Source organism: Oryx dammah, unplaced genomic scaffold, assembly GCF_014754425.2.
Source record: "Oryx dammah isolate SB20612 unplaced genomic scaffold, SCBI_Odam_1.1 HiC_scaffold_24, whole genome shotgun sequence".
In the NCBI taxonomy this organism is placed as follows: Eukaryota; Metazoa; Chordata; class Mammalia; order Artiodactyla; family Bovidae; genus Oryx; species Oryx dammah.
Genome location: NW_024070208.1, coordinates 9,278,450 through 9,298,092, shown reverse-complemented (window position 1 = coordinate 9,298,092; position 19,643 = coordinate 9,278,450).

Sequence of the window (19,643 nt, the reverse complement as noted above, 5' to 3'; positions counted from 1 at the left end):
AAAAGCTAGACTGGATGTGTTTTATCACATATTCCTGGGCAACTAGAGGGTTTGACACCAGCGGTAGAGCTGGACTGCCCTTGGTACTCAGAACTTTATTTAGGAAATTTACAGAGATCACCAGGGGCATGAAAGTGGGGCACACGTGCCAGTTTCAAACATCTCCTGTCAAGAAAGAGAAGGAAAATATTTAGGTGAAAATTAGGACACTTGTGAAGGTGTGGGATTTCAGAATAAGAAAGAACGGTGGGATCTGATGGTGTCTAATTTCTCTGTAAGGCAAGAGCTAAGGTTAATTGCTGAGAATAAGGGAGGCAGGGAGTGAATAAGAAGGTTGGTGAATTCTTAAAGTAGCTCATGAGGGTCAAAAAAAGTTGACATAGTGAACATTGCAGAGCAATTTTTGAAGACCTTGTAATAATTCCTTACTGTATTTTATCAGAACTATAGTAGCACAGGAAACTATACTCAATATTTGTAACCATCTATAGGGAAAAATTCAAAAAATATAGGAATGTGTACTTGTAACTGAGTGATTCTGCTGTACACCTGAAACTGCACATTTAAATCAACTATACTTCAATTTTTAAAAAGTGAAAAAATATAATAAATTCTTAGAAGAAACATAGTTATTGTTTGCTAATACAATATTAATTAAGGCTTTTGGTCATTTACATAATCGTTCACAGATAACAGCTCAGGAAATGATTAAGAAAGATGCAGGGCTTCCCTGGTGGTACAGTGAAAAAGAATCCACCTGCCAATGCAGGGGACATGGGTTCAATCCCTGCTCCGGGAAGTTTCCACACGCAGCTGAGCAGCTGAGTCCATGCACAACTACTGAGGCCATGCCCAGAGCCCACAAGCTCCTGAAGCTCACACACTTAGAGCGTGTGCTCCACAGCAAGGGACGCCACCACAGTAAGAAGCCCACAAAGGAGAGCAGCCCAGCTCATGGCAACTAGTGAAAGCCCATGCAGAGCAATGGAGACCCAGTAGAACCATAAATAAATAAATCATTAAAAAGTAAAATGCATTTTTTCTTTTTCTGTTGTTTTCAGCTCTTTTCCTTTGTATTTCTCCTTTAAAAATGTTTTCTTTATTTTTTCACTAAATGTTCACTTTTGTTTTTTGATGTTTTCCCCAATTTTAATTTTCAGCAAGCAGATGCTTTTACCCTTGCAAATTCTACTCGTATTATACTTAAAATTTACATATTTGCCATTTAAAACATCAAATAATACTTCCAGTCCTGTGTGGGAAAGCAGTTATCTTCTATCCTTACCATCCCTACCCTTACTCCCTTGACAATCAAATACTTCACCTGTCTGAACCATTGCTTCTGGCATTAACCTGTTTAAAGCTGAGACATTAACTTTGTACTTGTAATGTTGCAGGTCAGGATTTAACTCTCTTGAGCCTAGCACTCACAAGTTCATCCCCACCTCCCATCTCCCTGACATAATTCTACGGCATTATTGGTTGCATTAACTTTTTTTAAATTAATTAATTTTTTAAATTGAAGGATAGTTGCTTTATAGAATTTTGCTGTTTTCTGTCAAAGTTCAACATGAATCAGCCTTAGGTATACATATATCCCCTCCCTTTTGAACCTCCTTCCCATCTCCTGCCCCATCCCACCCCTCTAGGTTGATACAGAGCCCCTGTTTTACTTAGAATTTATAATATGTTGGCTAGGCAACTATTTTTCAGATCATAAAAAGTCTTTTTTTCCTTGTCCAACTCTTTTTTTAAAATCATTAATGTGTTAATAACTGCCTACCTACTACCATGGCTGAGTTTTCTATCTACCCTTGCACTAACTCAGCACCAAATTTCTGGTAGAAGCATACATTTCCTCTCAATATGGTAAGTCATTTAAGAATTTGTGTGTGTGTGTGTGTGTGAAAGTCACTCAGTTGTGTCTGACTCTTTGTAAGCCCCATGGACTGTAGCCCACCAGGCTCCTCTGTCCATGGGATTTTCCAGGCAAGAACCCTGGAGTGGGTTGCCATTTCCTTCTCTAGGGGATCTTCCCAACCCAGTGATCAAACCCGGATCTCCTGCATTTCAGGCAGACTCTATGATTTGAGCCACCGGGGATGCCCCATCTAGGAATTTACTAGTTCTATCTGAATACTTTCATTCTCCTCGTACTTTCCATCTTTCTCTCATGATATATTGTATGCTTTCTATCTCTGACAGCTCTCATTTGGGATTTCTTTCATAGTCAGCTCAAGGACTCTGTCTCTTTCCTGTTAGCTATTTTTTTTTAATGAGTTTTTTTTTTTTTTATGTAGATCATTTTAAAAATCCTTATTGAACTTGTTACAATATTCCTTCTGTTTCGTGTTTTTGTTTTTGTTTTTGTTTTTTGCTGTGAGTCATATATGATCTTAGCTCCCCATCCAGAGATTCAACTCACACTCCCTGCAATGGTAGGTGAAGAGTTAACTGCTGGGCCACCAGGGGAGTCCCTAGCTATTCTATTTTGGATGCTATCAATTACACCTTCTTTTGGAATCTAAACTATAGCTGTAATGAGGCAAAAATTGCACTGGAAAAATTTGAACAGGCAAGGAAGACTTAATTCATGGCTATTATAACAGCAGAGTGAGATCAGAACTCTGAGTTTAATGCTGCTGAAACCAAAGGATGGCAAGTTTTTAAGAGATGGGATGCAGGAAACAGGCCATCTGTGTTTGCTATTGGCTTTTCCAAAATAAAGTAATTTCTCATACTTTTAATATAGGAGGTAGTTTTGGAACTTGGAGGATGGTGCCTGCCAAAGTTAGGCTCTAATTCTGCCAGGGAAATGAGAGATAAGACCATGATTTTCCATGGTGATGGCATTACAAAAGGATGGCTCCCAAGTCCCAGAGAAAGATATGCCTGATTTGTAAATCTGCCCAGGTCTTTTAGAAAGATTTACATCCCAAAGGAGCAGAGAAATAATTTATAATTCTAAGCCTTCTAAAGTAAATATTCGAAGAAAAGGAAGCCAGAGACCTGGAGTTAGGAAGAATTTGTCTAAGTTTTAGTGCTGCCAAGGGGAATGTTAAGGTCTTCTAGGTCAGCTGCCTTAGGAAGGTACTTGGCTGGTCTTTTGAAACATTTTCAAAACTTTTTTGAAATATTATGTTTTTTACTCTTGGGTAACTGTTCATTTTGATAAAGAATTTTAGATTGACAGTCATCTTTCCTCATATTTTAAAAGGTATTGCTCCAGTACCTTCTAGCTGCAACACAGGAACTAAAAAATTAGATGCTATTCTTATTTTGGATTCTTAATATAGTCACACTCTTTTTTCTCTCTGTAAGATCACAGTCTTTTTTTCCTCCTATAATTCTGAAATTTTATTAAAATACATTTTATAGTGCAGTTTCATTTATTATTATCCTTAATGGCATCGCATTATCTCTAATTAAAAATTATAGTGAAATAACCAAACCTGGACTACTTATGAAAGGGTAGGGTAAAGATCATCAGTTTTTATAAATTAAGTTTTTTAAAAATAAAAATAATTACTATATTGGTAAGAGAAACTTAAACTGTGTTTGTCATGGTTGAAATAAGTGTAATTCTAGTGAGTGAAAAAAAAAATGCAAGCCCATCATGAGTAAAAAAGTTACTATTTGAAAATCAATAATGACTCTCTGCAGATCTATTAGCATATTATTAGCTAGACTAAAAGTCATATCAAGAGAAGAGAACTATGTTCAATATTCTGTGATAAATCATAACAGAAAAAATATTTTAAAAAATAATGCTTATATATGTATAATGGAATCACTTTGTTGTATAGCAAAAATTAATGCAACACTGAAAATCAACTATACTTCATAAAAAACTGATAAAAAAGACAAGAAGGCTGATTTAACTGTTATTGTAACATGAGCAGTGCTACCAATATGATTCATTTAAACTCACATCACTTTTAGATACTTCCTATTAGTCCACTTTTTTCAATGTAGAAATTCAGCATGAAGACAAAATTTGGTTTCTAGACATGAACTATCAGGAAGCAAGTTTTAAAATTCCTTCCTGTCTACTCCTCTGGTGATCATTCTGCTCTTGTGTACAAAATCACATACAGCATTCTGGGTTTTACTCTTGGCTCTGGCAGAAGAGTTGAGGAGACCACTCATCACGCATTGCCCGCCTGGTGAAAGCTGACTGCATGACATCATTCTCTCCATGGCTGGGGAGGGGAACACCTCACTTGTCACAGACTATTGAAAATCATCAGCTTTCATTAGTGGATTCTGACAATGCAGAAGAATGATTCACCCGAAGGAAGCAGAGGGCATAGTATTTCAGAAGTGATCTCTAAAGACTGATTATTTCTTGTCCTTGACACCCTGCCAAGGGCTAGATACATCGAAGATTCGGGATGTAATGGAGCCACAAATCACTGGTTGCCTAGAGTCTCCCTGGGCCTACCAGAGGATAGCATGCTTGACTTTAGTTCAGTTTTTATTACATGCTGTGAACTTTTGATGGCTCTGATATGCCTTGTCATTGATTTGTCAAGATTGGACTCTGACAGGGTGTCTGACCTGATCGAAATCAAGAATGCTCTACTGGATCTTGCAGAAATGATGGCAAAGCTTCTGTCATAGAATCCTGGGCAATGGAATACATTTCATTATGACGCCACTGAAACAACAGAGAGAGCTATTCTAAGAGGATTTTAGTTAGAGTGAAGGCATTTACCTTGGACTGCAAAATGTATAATTTAATCATATATTATAAAAATTCAAAAGACATAAAGATGCACATTATACATTTTGCTAAGGGCTAGTTTTGGTGGTAGAAATTTGTGCAACCAATACCTATTGCTAAGTGAAATTTTGTTGTTTTACTGCAGTTGATGTAAATGATTTTTTTGGTACAAAAGAGAAATCACAAAAGACTTGTTATCAACAGAGAGATAAGCTCTGCTTTTGTTATTCCAGTATTCAAAGGGCTCACTCGATAATATTTGAAAATCTTTTATGACTGACTCATGAAATGCAGTTTCAGACAAGACAATCTCACTCCTAAGACTATCGATGATAGTGGTTTACCCTGTGGAGAAAGGATTGTGGATCAAAATGTTTTTTTCTTCTTCAAAGATATTTCCTACTCAGAAAAACTAGTAAACAGGAAGATAAGGGTATTATTTTAGCCACCCTAAATCCTAATCAAAGTAGCAGAGTGCTGGTGGAAAGGAGTAGCCCCAGAGCATGTGACAGGTTGATTTTGTAATTTTTTCGATAGGAGAGTGCCCACTTGTAGATTAAAAGATGCAGTCCAGCACTACCTGGAAAAGTTGATATTTTGAAGAAGTTAAGAAAACAATCACCTTCAGCCCATGGGTTTAGGAATATTGCAAAGCAAATAAACACAATCTTTCATGCAGAGTCCTTTAAAGGTAGGAAGAAAAACCTATGGGGCATAAAATGTCATTTTCTTTAAAACTTATCCCTTTCCTCATGTTTCTCTGCCCTACATGTGAAATATTATCAATGAATTAAAAAACAGAGCCCAACAGTAGTTAAAGTGGTAAAAACAGATTTTCTTCAGGAACTATGTAACAGGGGAATAGAGACCTCAGTGTCAAATTCAATAGAATAACAAGTGGGGATTTATAGTCAGGGAGTGGAAATGGTTGCTTTATGCATGGAGGATTTTTAAAGAGGCATTAACGGCAGGTCAAGGTATTCAAATATCACCTGGAGGATGGTGGAAGATGAGGAATTTGAGCAGATGTCAAAAGTAAGGGATTCTCTCTAGACTAACAATGTAGCAATGCAGGAGACCAGGGTCTGACTCCTGGGTTGGGAAGATCCCCTGGAGAAGGCAATTGCAACCCATTCCAGTATTCTTGCCTGGAGAATCCCATGGGCAGAAGAGCCTGGCAGGCTACAGTCCATGGGGTTGCAAGAATAGGACACGACTTAGCGACTAAACCACCACCACCATTCTTGCTAACACTGAGCTATGCAGGCCCAGAGACATGGGGACATAGTCAAGGTCTAATCTAGAAGAGGGCCGAAGGTAGCCTGATGTTTGCTCAAGGAGAGTCTTCATCAGTGGGAAAAGACATTTCCACTTTGGCACTAAGTCCATGGTGCACATCAATCGCAACCCTTTTCTTTGCTATTCTTCGTGTTATAAAGTATTATTCTGAAATTAATTTATACTCACCAGAGCTTTCTGATACCTATGATTATCTTTTATGAAGATCTACTATTGTTTTCGAAAAAACTATATTTTATCTAAAGTATACACTTAATATTTGAATCAGTGAAGAACTGATTACAAGTTTTTGGAGAAGTGCATGAGTGAAGTCACAGGGACTCCAAAATGGCTTTGGACTCAAAATTTCCCATCTTGTTTGTATTATTTGTTAAGTTATTCTATTATTTGTTAGCTATATAAACTTGGACACATTACTTACATATCATCTATTCTTCAATTCCTTAATATTTAATATGGAAATCATATATCTATCTTATAAGAATGCTGAGGATGGTATAAAATATGTAAATATTTTAGTGGGCTAGTGCCTCAGTGCATAAGAACTTAATTAATGTTGGCAATATTCAAAACAAAGATAAAGAGATTTGTTTAAATAATTTTACTTAACTTGGAAAAAATTAAAAAAACAAGCTTTTTAAAATTGAATAAAACTCTTTAAAATTCTGGACTGTGAATCCTGTTATTGCAGAATGCCCTCTCTGTCAATTGTGGTTTTAAATCTGTTATTCATACTTGTGCAGCTTCTCAATGTGATAAATTATTCAGAAATATACAATGTCTGTACTTACTTTAGGTTTAGAGGAGATAAGGTAATAGAGTATCTGAATTTAAATGCAAAATATCAGTTTTGGTCCAGAAATAATGATTATAAGTATTTACAGAAACAAAGGAAGCAAGACATATACAGACGTAAAAGATCTGCTAAGTTATCCAGCAGTCTACTTGCCTTTGCTAAACACAAATATAAGTGTGTGTGTCTTTTAGAGACTTTTGATTCTAATTTTAATTTGCCCATGAGATTGAATTTTTTGTTTCCCTTGGGAAGCAGTTTGCCGCACAGTTCTTAATATTTAACATTCAGATATGTTCGTCCATCACACTCAAAATGTTCACCTGTATTCAGCTTTACTTTCCTTGTTTTCAAATCTGATTTAGTCCATATTTTTTTAGCATAATCTACTGCCATACCCTACAACACATTTTTCTCAATTGGCAATGAGGAAACAGAATATTACAGTGTTATGTAATTAGAGGATGACAGTCATGTTAATTTAAAATGCACTTATAGTCAGTGACCCATGCTATTTCATTTTTAAAATATGATCAATGATGTTAAAGAACATGCTGTATTTCTGATTTATGTTTACCTAATGTTCTTATTCAATTTTAGTGTATTTGTTGTTCAAATCCAAAGTTATGTGATCAACATTCAGAGGTACTATTGGCATTCTTTAACACAGAACCACATGCTGAACACTGCTAAAATAAATCTTAACTTTTGGCATAAACAAATACTTTGAATTAAACATAATTACTATCACCTACTCTGTGTGTGGGAGTTTCCCAGGTGGCACTAGTGGTAAAGAACCTGCCAGCCAGTACAGGAGACACAAGAGATGCAGGTTCGATCCCTGGGTTGGGAAGATTCCCTAGAGAAGGGCATGGCAACTCACTCAGTATTTTTGCCTGGAGAATCCCATGGACAGAGGAGCCTGGCAGACTCAGTTCAGTTCAGTCACTCAGTCGTGTCCGACTCTTTGCGACCCCATGAATTGCAGCACGCCAGGCCTCCCTGTCCATCACCATGTCCCGGAGTTCACTCAGACTCACGTACGTCGAGTCAGTGATGCCATCCAGCCATCTCATCCTCGGTCGTCCCCTTCTCCTCCTGCCCCCAATCCCTCCCAGCATCAGAGTCTTTTCCAATGAGTCAACTCTTTGCATGAGGTGGCCAAAGTACTGGAGTTTCAGCTTTAGCATCATTTCTTCCAAAGAAATCCCAGGGCTGATCTCCTTCAGAATGGACTGATTGGATCTCCTTGCAGTCCAAGGGACTCTCAAGAGTCTTCTCCAACACCACAGTTCAAAAGCACCAATTCTTTGGCCCTCAGCCTTCTTCACAGTCCAACTCTCACATCCATACATGATCATTGGAAAAACCATAGCCTTAACTAGACGGACCTTAGTTGGCAAAGTAATGTCTCTGCTTTGAACATGCTATCTAGGTTGGTCATAACTTTTCTTCCAAGGAGTAAGCATCTTTTAATTTCATGGCTGCAATCACCATCTGCAGTGATTTTGGAGCCCAAAAAATAAAGTCTGACACTGTTTCTACTGTTTCCCCATCTATTTCCCATGAAGTGATGGGATCAGATGCCATGATTTTCGTTTTCTGAATGTTGAGCTTTAATCCAACTTTTTCACTCTCCTCTTTCACTTTCATCAAGAGGCTTTTTATTTCCTCTTCACTTTCTGCCATAAGGGTGGTGTCATCTGCATATCTGAGGTTATTGATATTTCTCCTGGCAATCTTGATTCCAGCTTGTGTTTCTTCCAGTCCAGCGTTTTTCATGATGTAGCAGACTGGCAGACAACACGGTCACAAAGAGTCAGACATGACTGAAGCAATTAGCATGCACTCTGTGTAAGGCTAAGTATTCTATTATCATCACTTAATACTATTCCACATGGTAGAAACTGACTACAGTTTTTATAGAGAAAACCAAACTTGACCAACCTTGACAAGGGAAGGTACAGAAGATTCCAACACAATGATCAGTGGGGCTTCCAGGGGTCTGTCCTTTGGATTTCTAAGAGAACAAATGCCACCAGTTGTAACAGAAATGGAAATAAGATGGTTTTTCCAGCTTAGAAAAGGAGTAACTTTTAAAATTGTTTAATGACTACCTTTTTCCAGTGTAGCATTAACCATCAGTGAGCAATTCATGACAAATTGACATTAAAAAACAATCCTCATAATGTTAACCTTGATATCTATTGTTTGTTAAAAGAATATTCTCAAAATTTGGTGGAGACAGAGGTGGAAAAGGAAAAAAAAAAAAAAGAAATAGAACTCTTTCAAAATACATGTTAGCATTGGAAAAAGTTCTTAATTTTATTTTCTAATTTTACTGAAAATTAGGAACCAAATTGGGAACCAAAATGAAGTGACCTGGTCACAGCCACACATAACACTTTCTAAATCAATTTCTCACTACACTGCAAATTTATATAAAGTCTGCATTCTTATTTCATTTGATTTTGTGGTATAAAGTCTTTCTACCAGATTAGGATGACAGAGAGGTCTTTATCTTCAGCTTTGATATTGTGTCTAAGGGTAAGCCTATTGATGTAATACTCCTCTAAGTGTTAGTCACTCAGTTGGGTCTGACTCTTTGCGACCCCATGGACTGTAGCCCACCAGACTCCTCTGTTTATGGAATTCTCCAGGGAAGAATACTGGTGTGGTTTGCCATTTCCTTTTCTACTGGATATTCCCCATCTAGGGACTGAACCCAAGGGTCCTGCATTGCAGCCAGATTTTTTACCATCTAAGCCATTACTACTTTAGATAGTGATATATTCATTTCTTCACAAAAGATGTTTTAATTGCTCCACAAAATTTGTACTTTGTCTTTCACTTTTCTAATTTATCACCTTCCTTGCCAGCTGTGCTCTTCTATGTATCTTGCTACCATTGGTGAAATCAACTTTTACTCCCATCTTTTGGGAGTCATCCTTTAATTCCTCTCCCTCTTCACTTTGGCTTCTATTGGATGAATTGATTAGCAGCATGATCATCTTTTTATCTCCCTTGGTATACTATCCATTCTTTAGGGAAACAGCTTAGTCTTGTTCATCTTTGAATTCATAATATAGAGCAAACTTTCTTGCACAGTAAGTAGGTCACTTATGAGTATGAAGCCATAAATGTTTCTTTGTTTTTAAGGCAGTTGCACTTATATCCTACTTTCCAAACTACAAATTACAGCACATACTGTGAAGTAATCAAATCTTGCTTTAGATCATACCCTCCCCAGGTCTCTTCTGATAGCCTTTGGTTCTGCTCTTGAAACAGGAGGGCACAATGTTTAAAATAATGGCATGGCCATAGGACATGGCAAAGACTTGGTTAGAACCAACTAGGTCCAAATGGTGGAGTATTCAGCTTCCAGTAGACCCCGAGCCTCATTATATGCTCATTGTCATATGTTAACATGCTAAATGATATACCCACTAGTGCCATGACAGTTCTAAGTCTAACCGTAAAAGGCCAAAAAGTGACCGGAGCTCATATTACTGGAAATACCCACCCCTTCCCCAAAAATAATTGGAACAATCCTTCCACTAATTAGCCTATGATTCTACTCAGCCCCTAAATCCTAACCACACCATCTTTCAAAGCTCTCACCTTCTCAAATGGTATACATTCTGTCTGTGAGGTCTGGTATACATTGTCTGTCTCTCTCAATAAATCCACTTCTTACCTAATGTTTTGTTTTCCAATTCTTTCCAATGAAGCAAGAACCTTAAATTCAGCAGTAATACCCTGGGCTAAGCAACAGTTTCTTAACTGGTTCTTCTCACACCAATTTCTTAACTGATTGTGTCCACGTTCAAATTGTCCTTGTGTTGATATCTGTATTTACAGGTATATATTATCCAGGTGTCTGTTAAATAATTTACAACTGAGATTTTTCCTCATTTCTACATACTCATTACTTCCCTAGTTGTTGGTCCTCAGATCAGGTCTGAAGGAAAAATAATACTCCTTGTATTTACTTAGCCAAGCAATCACCAACATGAGAGTTATGTGTCCTAAAGTCCTGGCCTTTAGGAAATCCATATGATCACCTTTTTCAGAAAACATCTCCTACTCCAGAGCAAAGGATGATGAAGAACTTACCTCCACACACTCAGATCCTAAATTATGTACCCAAATACTCTCCTCCCCCAACAGCCACGCTACCGCCACTCTGTCCAAGTCCGTGGAATAGTGTCTGTTCAAGGCAAACAACCCTCCAGCCGTTGTAAGTGACTTTATTGGTATAGATGATTTTGTTAGTCTTCTGGTCTTCCTAGCTCAGAGGGAGGAATGGGATCCCATTTGAAGTGCATCCGCTAGCTGAATCCTTCCTGTCCTATAGGGGACAGTGAACTCTAGGTAAGCGTGTCCACACTGATAACATCATTTGCAGGGCAAGCCATGCTCTGCTGATCCTCCTGAATGATCACCAGCAAGGGTTGCAGCCATATTACATTCACCTCACAATGACTGTCCAGAAACACCAGAACTCCTGGACCACTGACTGCTCCAATCATTCTTTCTCCAACCAACCCCTAACAATTACATTTCATTTTACTTTAATGTTTCCAGAGAGGTATTTTTGAACATACTCATCTAGCTCTCCCTTCAAATCATCGAAGCCACTATTATTATCCATAGAGATGATGTCATGCAGATGACGTGCTGGTGTGCTGTGACTCTGTTCCTCATCTTGTACAGGGCCAACAGAGCTTCATCACAGAACCAAATAGCAACACTGGTGGCTCAGTGTCGCTTTGACTGGACAACCCAAGTCTGCGAGTTAAGACTTTTCTATACATGCGACACTCCTCTGTGTCGGACAAATCTTGATGGTAGCCTAAGTAGTGACTGATACGAATAGAGAGGTATGTTTCTGATAGCCTAAGTATCATAATTCCTGATGACTCTCATTAAAAATAATATCGACACAGGAAGGGGATTTCACATTTCCTTCTTCTGGATCTTTAATATGATTAACTATTACATGGCAATTTTGTTTGCATTGAACTATGATTCTAATATCTGACTTAATATGAAACAGGGATAAGATAGACTAAGGAGGCTGGATGATCCACAGGCCCAGACTCCTTGATGGATACATTCTTAAACAACTGAGTCACTTCACTGAAGATGAAATAAACAAAAAGCAAAACTGTCCAGGACACAAACATAAAGAGACGCCCAACAGAAATATCACACTTTGACATTTCTCCTTATTGACCTAGCAGAGCTGAAATACCTTTTTCAATTTCCAGGAGCAGAAGTTGCTGCAGCCAGAAGCTCATGCTGGAGGCTGTGTATCGGCCAGAGAGAGTGAGAAACTTGGGATGCAGCCTCGGGCAGAGAGGTGATGGGTTCTGGGTTCTGTGGGTTTTGCCTCCAGGTTCCCATCAGGTCCCCAGGGTGAAGATCCTGGAAACACACATGCGTAACTCTCAAGACTAGGACTGTGGCTCCCTCCTTCCTCACTGAGGCAGCCATCACAGCTGATTTGGCCCCCGCCAGGCAGCACCAGGCCGCTTCAAGGCCTAGCATCACAGAGGCATGAGACATGGAGGCAGCCACCAGCTCACCAGGTCCTGGGGGCCTCACACCCCACTCTCACCTTTCTTTTCTCCCCCAAATTGGTTAGCAGCCAGGCTCTTAAAATTAAAGCAGAGTTAGGAACATGTCTTGGGGAATAGCAAGCATGAAATTTATACATGTCTGCTCCTTTCTTGATCTCATTTTGATCTGAACCAAGATTATCTGAAATAGTAAACATAGAGTCAATGTCTACATGGAAACTAGAAGACGGAAAAGGAGAAGAAGGAAAAATGAAAAAATAACAGTGTTCCAAAGGTAACTGGCCATCAGTTTTTGTGTTTTGTTTTTAAGAAGTTGAAAATCTTCCTTCGGAAAGACTTTATACAGTTTAGTTTCTGTCTTCCAGCATGGAGACTGGTATTTTCCCTGGGGACAAATAGCTCCTTTGATGCCCACAACTGCATTAATAGTATCATTCTTATGCAGAAGTAAGACATTTTATCTAAGCACAAGGCACACTGAGTCGAGATAGAAGATGCTAAATAAACAATTTATTGAATTAAATTAAACAATAAATTTTTGGTTTGTTTCGAGACTCCTTCGGGCTTCCCTAGTGGCTCAGACGGTAAAGCGTCTGTCTGCTAACCGGGTTCAATCCCTGGGTTGGGAAGAGCCCCTGGGGAAGGCGGAGCCCAATTGCGGAGCCTGGTAGGCTACCGTCCATGGGGTCACAAACAGTCAGGCAGGACTGAGCGACTTCACTTTCGAGACTCCTTTAAGATTTTGTGTTGACTGTACAAAGTAGCAGTTGAAAAATGTAAAATAGTATCTACCTCACAGAGTTGTTGATAGGATAAAGAAAATAATATTTAGAGTGACTTAGTTCATCCTTAGCATACAGTAAGAGCTCAGTAAAAGCTTTTATCACTGTTGTTGATCTGTTATCAGTGGTGGGTGGTGGTTGGTGGTTTAGTCTCTAAGTCATGTCCGACTCTTGAGACCCCGTGGACTGTAGCCTGCCAGGCTCCTCTGTCCATGGGATTCTTCAGGCAAGAATACTGGAGTGGGTATCCATTTCCTTCTCCAGGGGATTGTCCTGATCCAGGAATCAAACCTAGGTCTCCAGCATTGCAGGCAGATTCTTTACTGACTGAGCTACAAGGGAAGCTTTTATTATTGTTATCAAACTGTTTTCAGTAATAAACACAAATGGCATTTATGTGTATGTGTGTGTGTTTAGATTTCTGAATGTGTACATGTATTTTTATATACTATACTATTATGTTTTACCTGTATCTCTAAATTCACTTAAAATGATTTCTTACTTTAGTTTTGAAATCTAAATTCATATATATTTTTTAAGACCATGTACATTATTACCACTCAATGCGCTTTTAGGGAATTTTGAAAGAGATATTCTAATCTTTATAGCTTTCAATATTTTTAAAGGGTGGGATTATCCCCTTGAGTGTATGAGAAAAAGCTCGGTTACCAAAATTGAAAGAATGTGTGTCATTTCTACCTAGAGCATTGGCCCAGGTGAATGTTACAGGAATAGGGAAGATTAACTAGGAACTCAGTGTGATGTAAAGGCATCCGAGAAGCAGTAGGAGATGATACTTGACCTTTTGAGGCTTCTCAGGGGATTGAAGTTAAAGCAACCGCAGGTGGTCTTCAGAATCACTTGACATTTCCTGTAAGTGATGGGCCAAACGAGAAAAAGCCGGAGAAAGTCAGAGTTACAATAAAGTCCCATTCACCAACTTATTGAACATATTTATTTAAAGTATCTCTTTGGCTCTACGGTGAGTGTGTCGAAAATGCCTCTCTAAGCGCATCACAGCAACCAGTGTAGTGCTTGTATGTATCAAAGTCCATCCTCGGGTCTTGTCCTTTGCCCTATTCTTCCAGGATCTCGGTCGATTCCAGAGTTTTAGCAAATTGCACCTGTGTTAATTACTTAAATCCATGTTCCCAACCCCAATATTTTTCCTGAAATCAAGACCCTTATGTTTAACACTTACTTCATATCTGCATTTGAATGCCTATCAGTATCCAAGACTCGGATTCTCCATTTTTTAACACGAGCATCTCCTATTTGATGTACTATATATTCCACATCACGGATACGAAGAAGAATACACAATGGAGTCTCTTCCCTGAGGAGTTTGTGACCTAAACCACAGGTCAACAAACTTTTTTTTTTTTTTTTTCCTCCCTGAAAAAGACCAAATAAATCCAATTCACAGTAGAAGCTAGAAAGACTTTCCCAGTCCACAAAGGCACTACACCGCTTCTCTCTCCATACATGTACCCCTGTTTCATCACTTACCACATTTCATTATACTTGTTTCTTTAAGCACTTTAACCACAGGTCAGCAAATATAGACTGCCAAAGAAATCCAGCACCGACTGGGTCCTGAAGGATAAATACATTACAAATTATTAGGAAACATCTTTTTTATTTACTTTTCACAAAGCTCTTTTTCTAAATTTAAATTCACCCTGTCTGATTAAAGATATCACTACCCTCTTAGATTAGAGGACTAGAAATGTCGGATTCTCTTACACTGGAGCCTACTTGAATAGGCAAGTTGTGGTATTATATAGACAGAGGCTTGTCTAGGCTTTGCAATTTATATGATATAGGGGTTTTATTTAACAAAAAAGTTCCAGATTATTCATATAAAATTTGGTAGAGGCCTGGGAGGAGGCTGCAGAAGTGAGGGTCTCAGGCACATAGACTTGCTGCCTTCTGGTTCCACCTTCTCTCTCTGTAGACCTTCATTAAGCTGCACCTGGATGTCTGTTTCTGGCTTCTTCTGTTGGGCTTCCCTCGTGACTCAGATGGTAAAGAATTTGCCTGCTATTTGGGAGACCCAGGTTCAGTCCCTAGCTCTGGCAGACCGCCTGGAGAAGGGCATGGCAACCCACTCCAGTGTTCTCGCCTGGAGAATCCCACGGACAGAGGAGCCTGGCGGGCTACAGTCCATGGGGTCACAAAGAGTCAGACACGACGGAGTGACCAACACCATAACACCATTGGTCTTCTAGGGCTGTTATGACAAATGACCACAACTCAGGTGGCTTTTTTGTTGTTGTTAGAGCTTTAACCATTTTATTAATAAAGGTTACATGATTCCAGTTTTGAATTCTTAATGCAGTTTTTCACTGTGTTTCAGTTCATTCAGTTCCTAGTCCTTCTGTCATGGAAAGTGTAGTGGGAAGCATATCTGAATAGCTGGTTTGAGGTGGAACCTTGGGTGTAATTGCACCTTCCTGGATCATAACTTCCTTATATGTGAAACAATAGTGTTGCTGATGATAAAAGTGACATAGTTAGCAAGCAGTAAGGTAGTAATAAGTTAACAGTAAGTCATGAAGTGAGGATGAGAACTGTGCTCAGGTCTATACTCCACCACTGTGCTATCCTGATTCAGGTGGACTAGCAACTCTAAACAGATGTAAGACTATATTTCCATTTTAGCTCCAGGCAAATGCCTACCCAAACCATTAAGCAAGATGGTTTTTTGGGTGGCTTAAACCAGAGTTGATTCCCTCTTAGTTCAGGAGAACAGAGCTAGAAATCAAAGTGGCACCAGGGTTAGTACCTTCTGGAGCCATCCCGTGGCTCTCTTTCTCTCTCTCTCTATCCTAGCTTCCGGTGGTTGCAGTCAACCCTTCAGATTGTTTGATTTGTGGACACATTTCCATTTTCATATCACCTTCTTTTCTGTGTCTGTCTTTATCTTCTCCTCTTCTTAATAAGGATACTTGCTGGTCATATAACTTAGAACCTATCCTAAGTCTGAGAGGTTTCATTTTGAAATATTTAGCTAACAACAGTCTTCCATATAAGGCCACATTCTGAGGTTCTGCACGGCCATGTTTTTTTTAGACACATTGCAACATATGACATTTCTTCCCTGGTATTCCCCTTTGGTATGCCTTCACTATTGTGGTGCCAAAGTGTCATGACTCATTGTTCTGATAGTGCTATTTCCTTTCTCACTAGTATTTATGATTTATCAAAACTCCTGAAATGGAGTATAAACACCTACTCTTGGTATTCAATAACACTCCCTTATTTTAGGATCCATGCTTTGCTTCCAGATGTATTTTTGTATAATTCTAAACTCTAGCTAAACTGGCTTAGTTTGCCTCTCAAAACAAACCTTATGCTTCCCTGCTGCTATGTCTTTGGTCATTCTTTCCTTTAAACTAGAACATAATTTCCATCCAATATTAACTGATAACAAAAAAAGATCTGTCATTCTTTAAGATGCCAAATATATAAACAATTTAATTAACTAACTATCCTCTACCAGCAAAATCAGTTATTCTCAAATACCTATGTTAGTTTTCCCTTATTAAAAGAAGAGAAGAATGGTTTTATTTATTTTTATTTATTTTTGATTTATTTATTTGATTTGATAATTTATTTATTTTTTATTATTATTTTGGCTGTGCTGGGACTTTGCACTTTTCTCTGTTTGTGGCAAGTGGCTGCTCCTCTCTAGCTGCAGTGCTCAGGTTTTCCATTGCAGTGGCTTCTCTGGTTGCAGAGTACGGACTCTAGGCATACCAGCCTCAGCAGCTGTGGAACACATGCTCTGCAGCATGTGGGGCCTTTCAGGACCAGGAATCAGATCAGTGTTTCCTGCATTGAAAGGTAGATTCTTAACCCTGAGACCCCGCAGGGAAGCCCCTAAAGTCATTTTTATACATGTTTGATTTTCCTTAGATTCAGAGTTAGGCAGCCACAATGCTGTATCTTGGTCATTTATAACCCCTTCGGTGAATAGTACAGGATCTTGGTAGTAAGGTAGTACCACCATACAGGAATTGTTGTTCAATAAGGATGTGCTAAACTGGTGACATGGGACTTTAAGATTATGAGCATAACTGCGAGTAGAGACCCACTTGCTTGAGGATTCGGTCTTGAATGATAATCCAAGGTCATTTTAAAAGTCTCAGGATGTAGTAATAGTAATTATGAGCCTTCTTTGTTCATCTTTATTAGTATTAATACATCCTGAGACTTTCAAAATTGACTTTGGAGTAAAGACAATCAAATAATTAAAAGGTAATATCAAATTTCATATTGTATTGCTAAAACTAAATATAATTTGTTAAATGGGATTATGCTTGATCCTCAAAGAGTTGTTTCTGAGGTTTTATCCTTCTAGTATCCAACATACAATGATGTGTCCCTTTTAAGAGAATAGAAATTACCTCTAAATTGTAGTCGATGTTCCAATTAAATTAACACTCTTCCTTATAGGATGCAGGCACTGAAGAAAAATAAATAATGGCAATGGTGACCCACTCCAGTACTTTTGCCAGGAGAATCCCATGGATGGAGGAGCCTGGTAGGCTACAGGCCATGGGGTCGCTAAGAGTCAGACACAACTGAGTGACTTCACTTTCACTTTTCACTTTCATGCATTGGAGAAGGAAATGGCAACCCACTCCAGTGTTCTTGCCTGGAGAATCCCAGGGACAGAGGAACCTGTTGGGCTGCTGTCTATGGGGTCACACAGAGTCGGACATGACTGATGGGACTTAGCAACAGCAATGTACTTAGGGAAGCATGTCCCTTAGTAAGAAAAGGAATTTTGCCTGAGAAGGGTCAGTTGAATCTATCAGTTGAAGTTGTGAGTCGAGTTAAGTGATGTTCATACGTTCTCTCTGAGATACAAAAATAACAGTAGATAAGAGACCCTCTCCATTTAAGAAGGAGAAGAAGAAGAGTAGCTCAGTCGTGTCCAACTCTTTGCAACCCCATGGACTGTAGCCTACCAGGCTCCTCTATCCATGGAATTTTCCAGGCAAGAGTACTGGAGTGGATTGCCATTTCCTTCTCCAGGGGATCTTTCTGACCTGGGGATTGAACCTGGGTCTCTCTCACTGCAGGCAGATTCTTTACCATCTGAGCCACCAGGGAAGCCCCATTTCACTAGAGCAGCAGCTCAAATAGTTTCTCCCAATGCTTTGTTGCTTTTCTCCATTGCCAGCTCCTGTTTACAAAGGAACAATGCCAGGCTGGGGGCTCCAAGTGAAATATCCTCCTGTCATACAGAATGATGAAAACAGTATAGACTTTATTTAAATCCATTCTGTCTACTGAAATTTAAAAAAAGGGCAAGTACAACCCTTTGACAGGTTTATGTCTCTTAATATTGTGGAATGTTCCTTTCATTATAATTAAAAAGATTCAAGGCATAACTTCAACCAGAAAACAGAAGCACCCTGTTTGTCCTAAGAAGCAAACATGGTTAACACAAATATGAATTACTGTTTGAGCATATTATATAAATGTTGAAAACTTAAACTCCCATCTTCACTCCTCAATGGGAAAAAAATGGATATAACAAAAAAAATTTCAGACAAAATACCAATTGTTATCATATTCTGTAAGTAGGTTTATAATGTAACCTGGAGTAAGGAGGAGACAAATGCACTCCAAGACCAAGTTTATTTTATAGAAAATGGGTCAAATTTGACAATAAAAGGTAGAGAAACCTCTGATACAGAGAAGATACGTATCTTAAAAAACAAAAACAAAAACATGATATTGTTTTGCTGTGGCCAATGTGCTTGATTGATTTCAGATATTTTAGGATAGAACCAACGATGGCCCAGAAAGGAGATTTGCTCCATTCATCTATACCTTTTTCCTTGCTGAAGGTCATGATTTCTTTTCTTTTCTTTTTCCCCAAATTGTTAAGCCTTTGTGCCATTATTCTGAACATTTTTGTGAAGAATTATAACTTATATGCAGAGTACATCATGAGAAATGCTGGGACGGAAGAAGCACAAGCTGGAATCAAAATTGCTGGGAGAAATATCAATAACCTCAGATATGCAGGTGACACCACCCTTATGGCAGAAAGTGAAGAGGAGCTAAAAAGCCTCTTGATGAAAGTGAAAGAGGAGAGTGAAAAAGTTGGCTTAAAGCTCAACATTCAGAAAACGAAGATCATGGCATCCGGTCCCATCACTTCATGGGAAATAGATGGGAAACAGTGGAAACAGTGTCAGACTTTATTTTGGGGGGCTCCAAAATCACTGCAGATGGTGACTGCAGCCACGAAATTAAAAGATGCTTACTCCTTGGAAGGAAAGTTATGACCAACCTAAATAGCATATTCAAAAGCAGAGACATTACTTTGCCAACAAAGGTCCGTCTAGTCAAGGCTATGGTTTTTCCAGTGGTCATGTATGGATGTGAGAGTTGGACTGTGAAGAAAGCTGGGCACCGAAGAATTGATGCTTTTG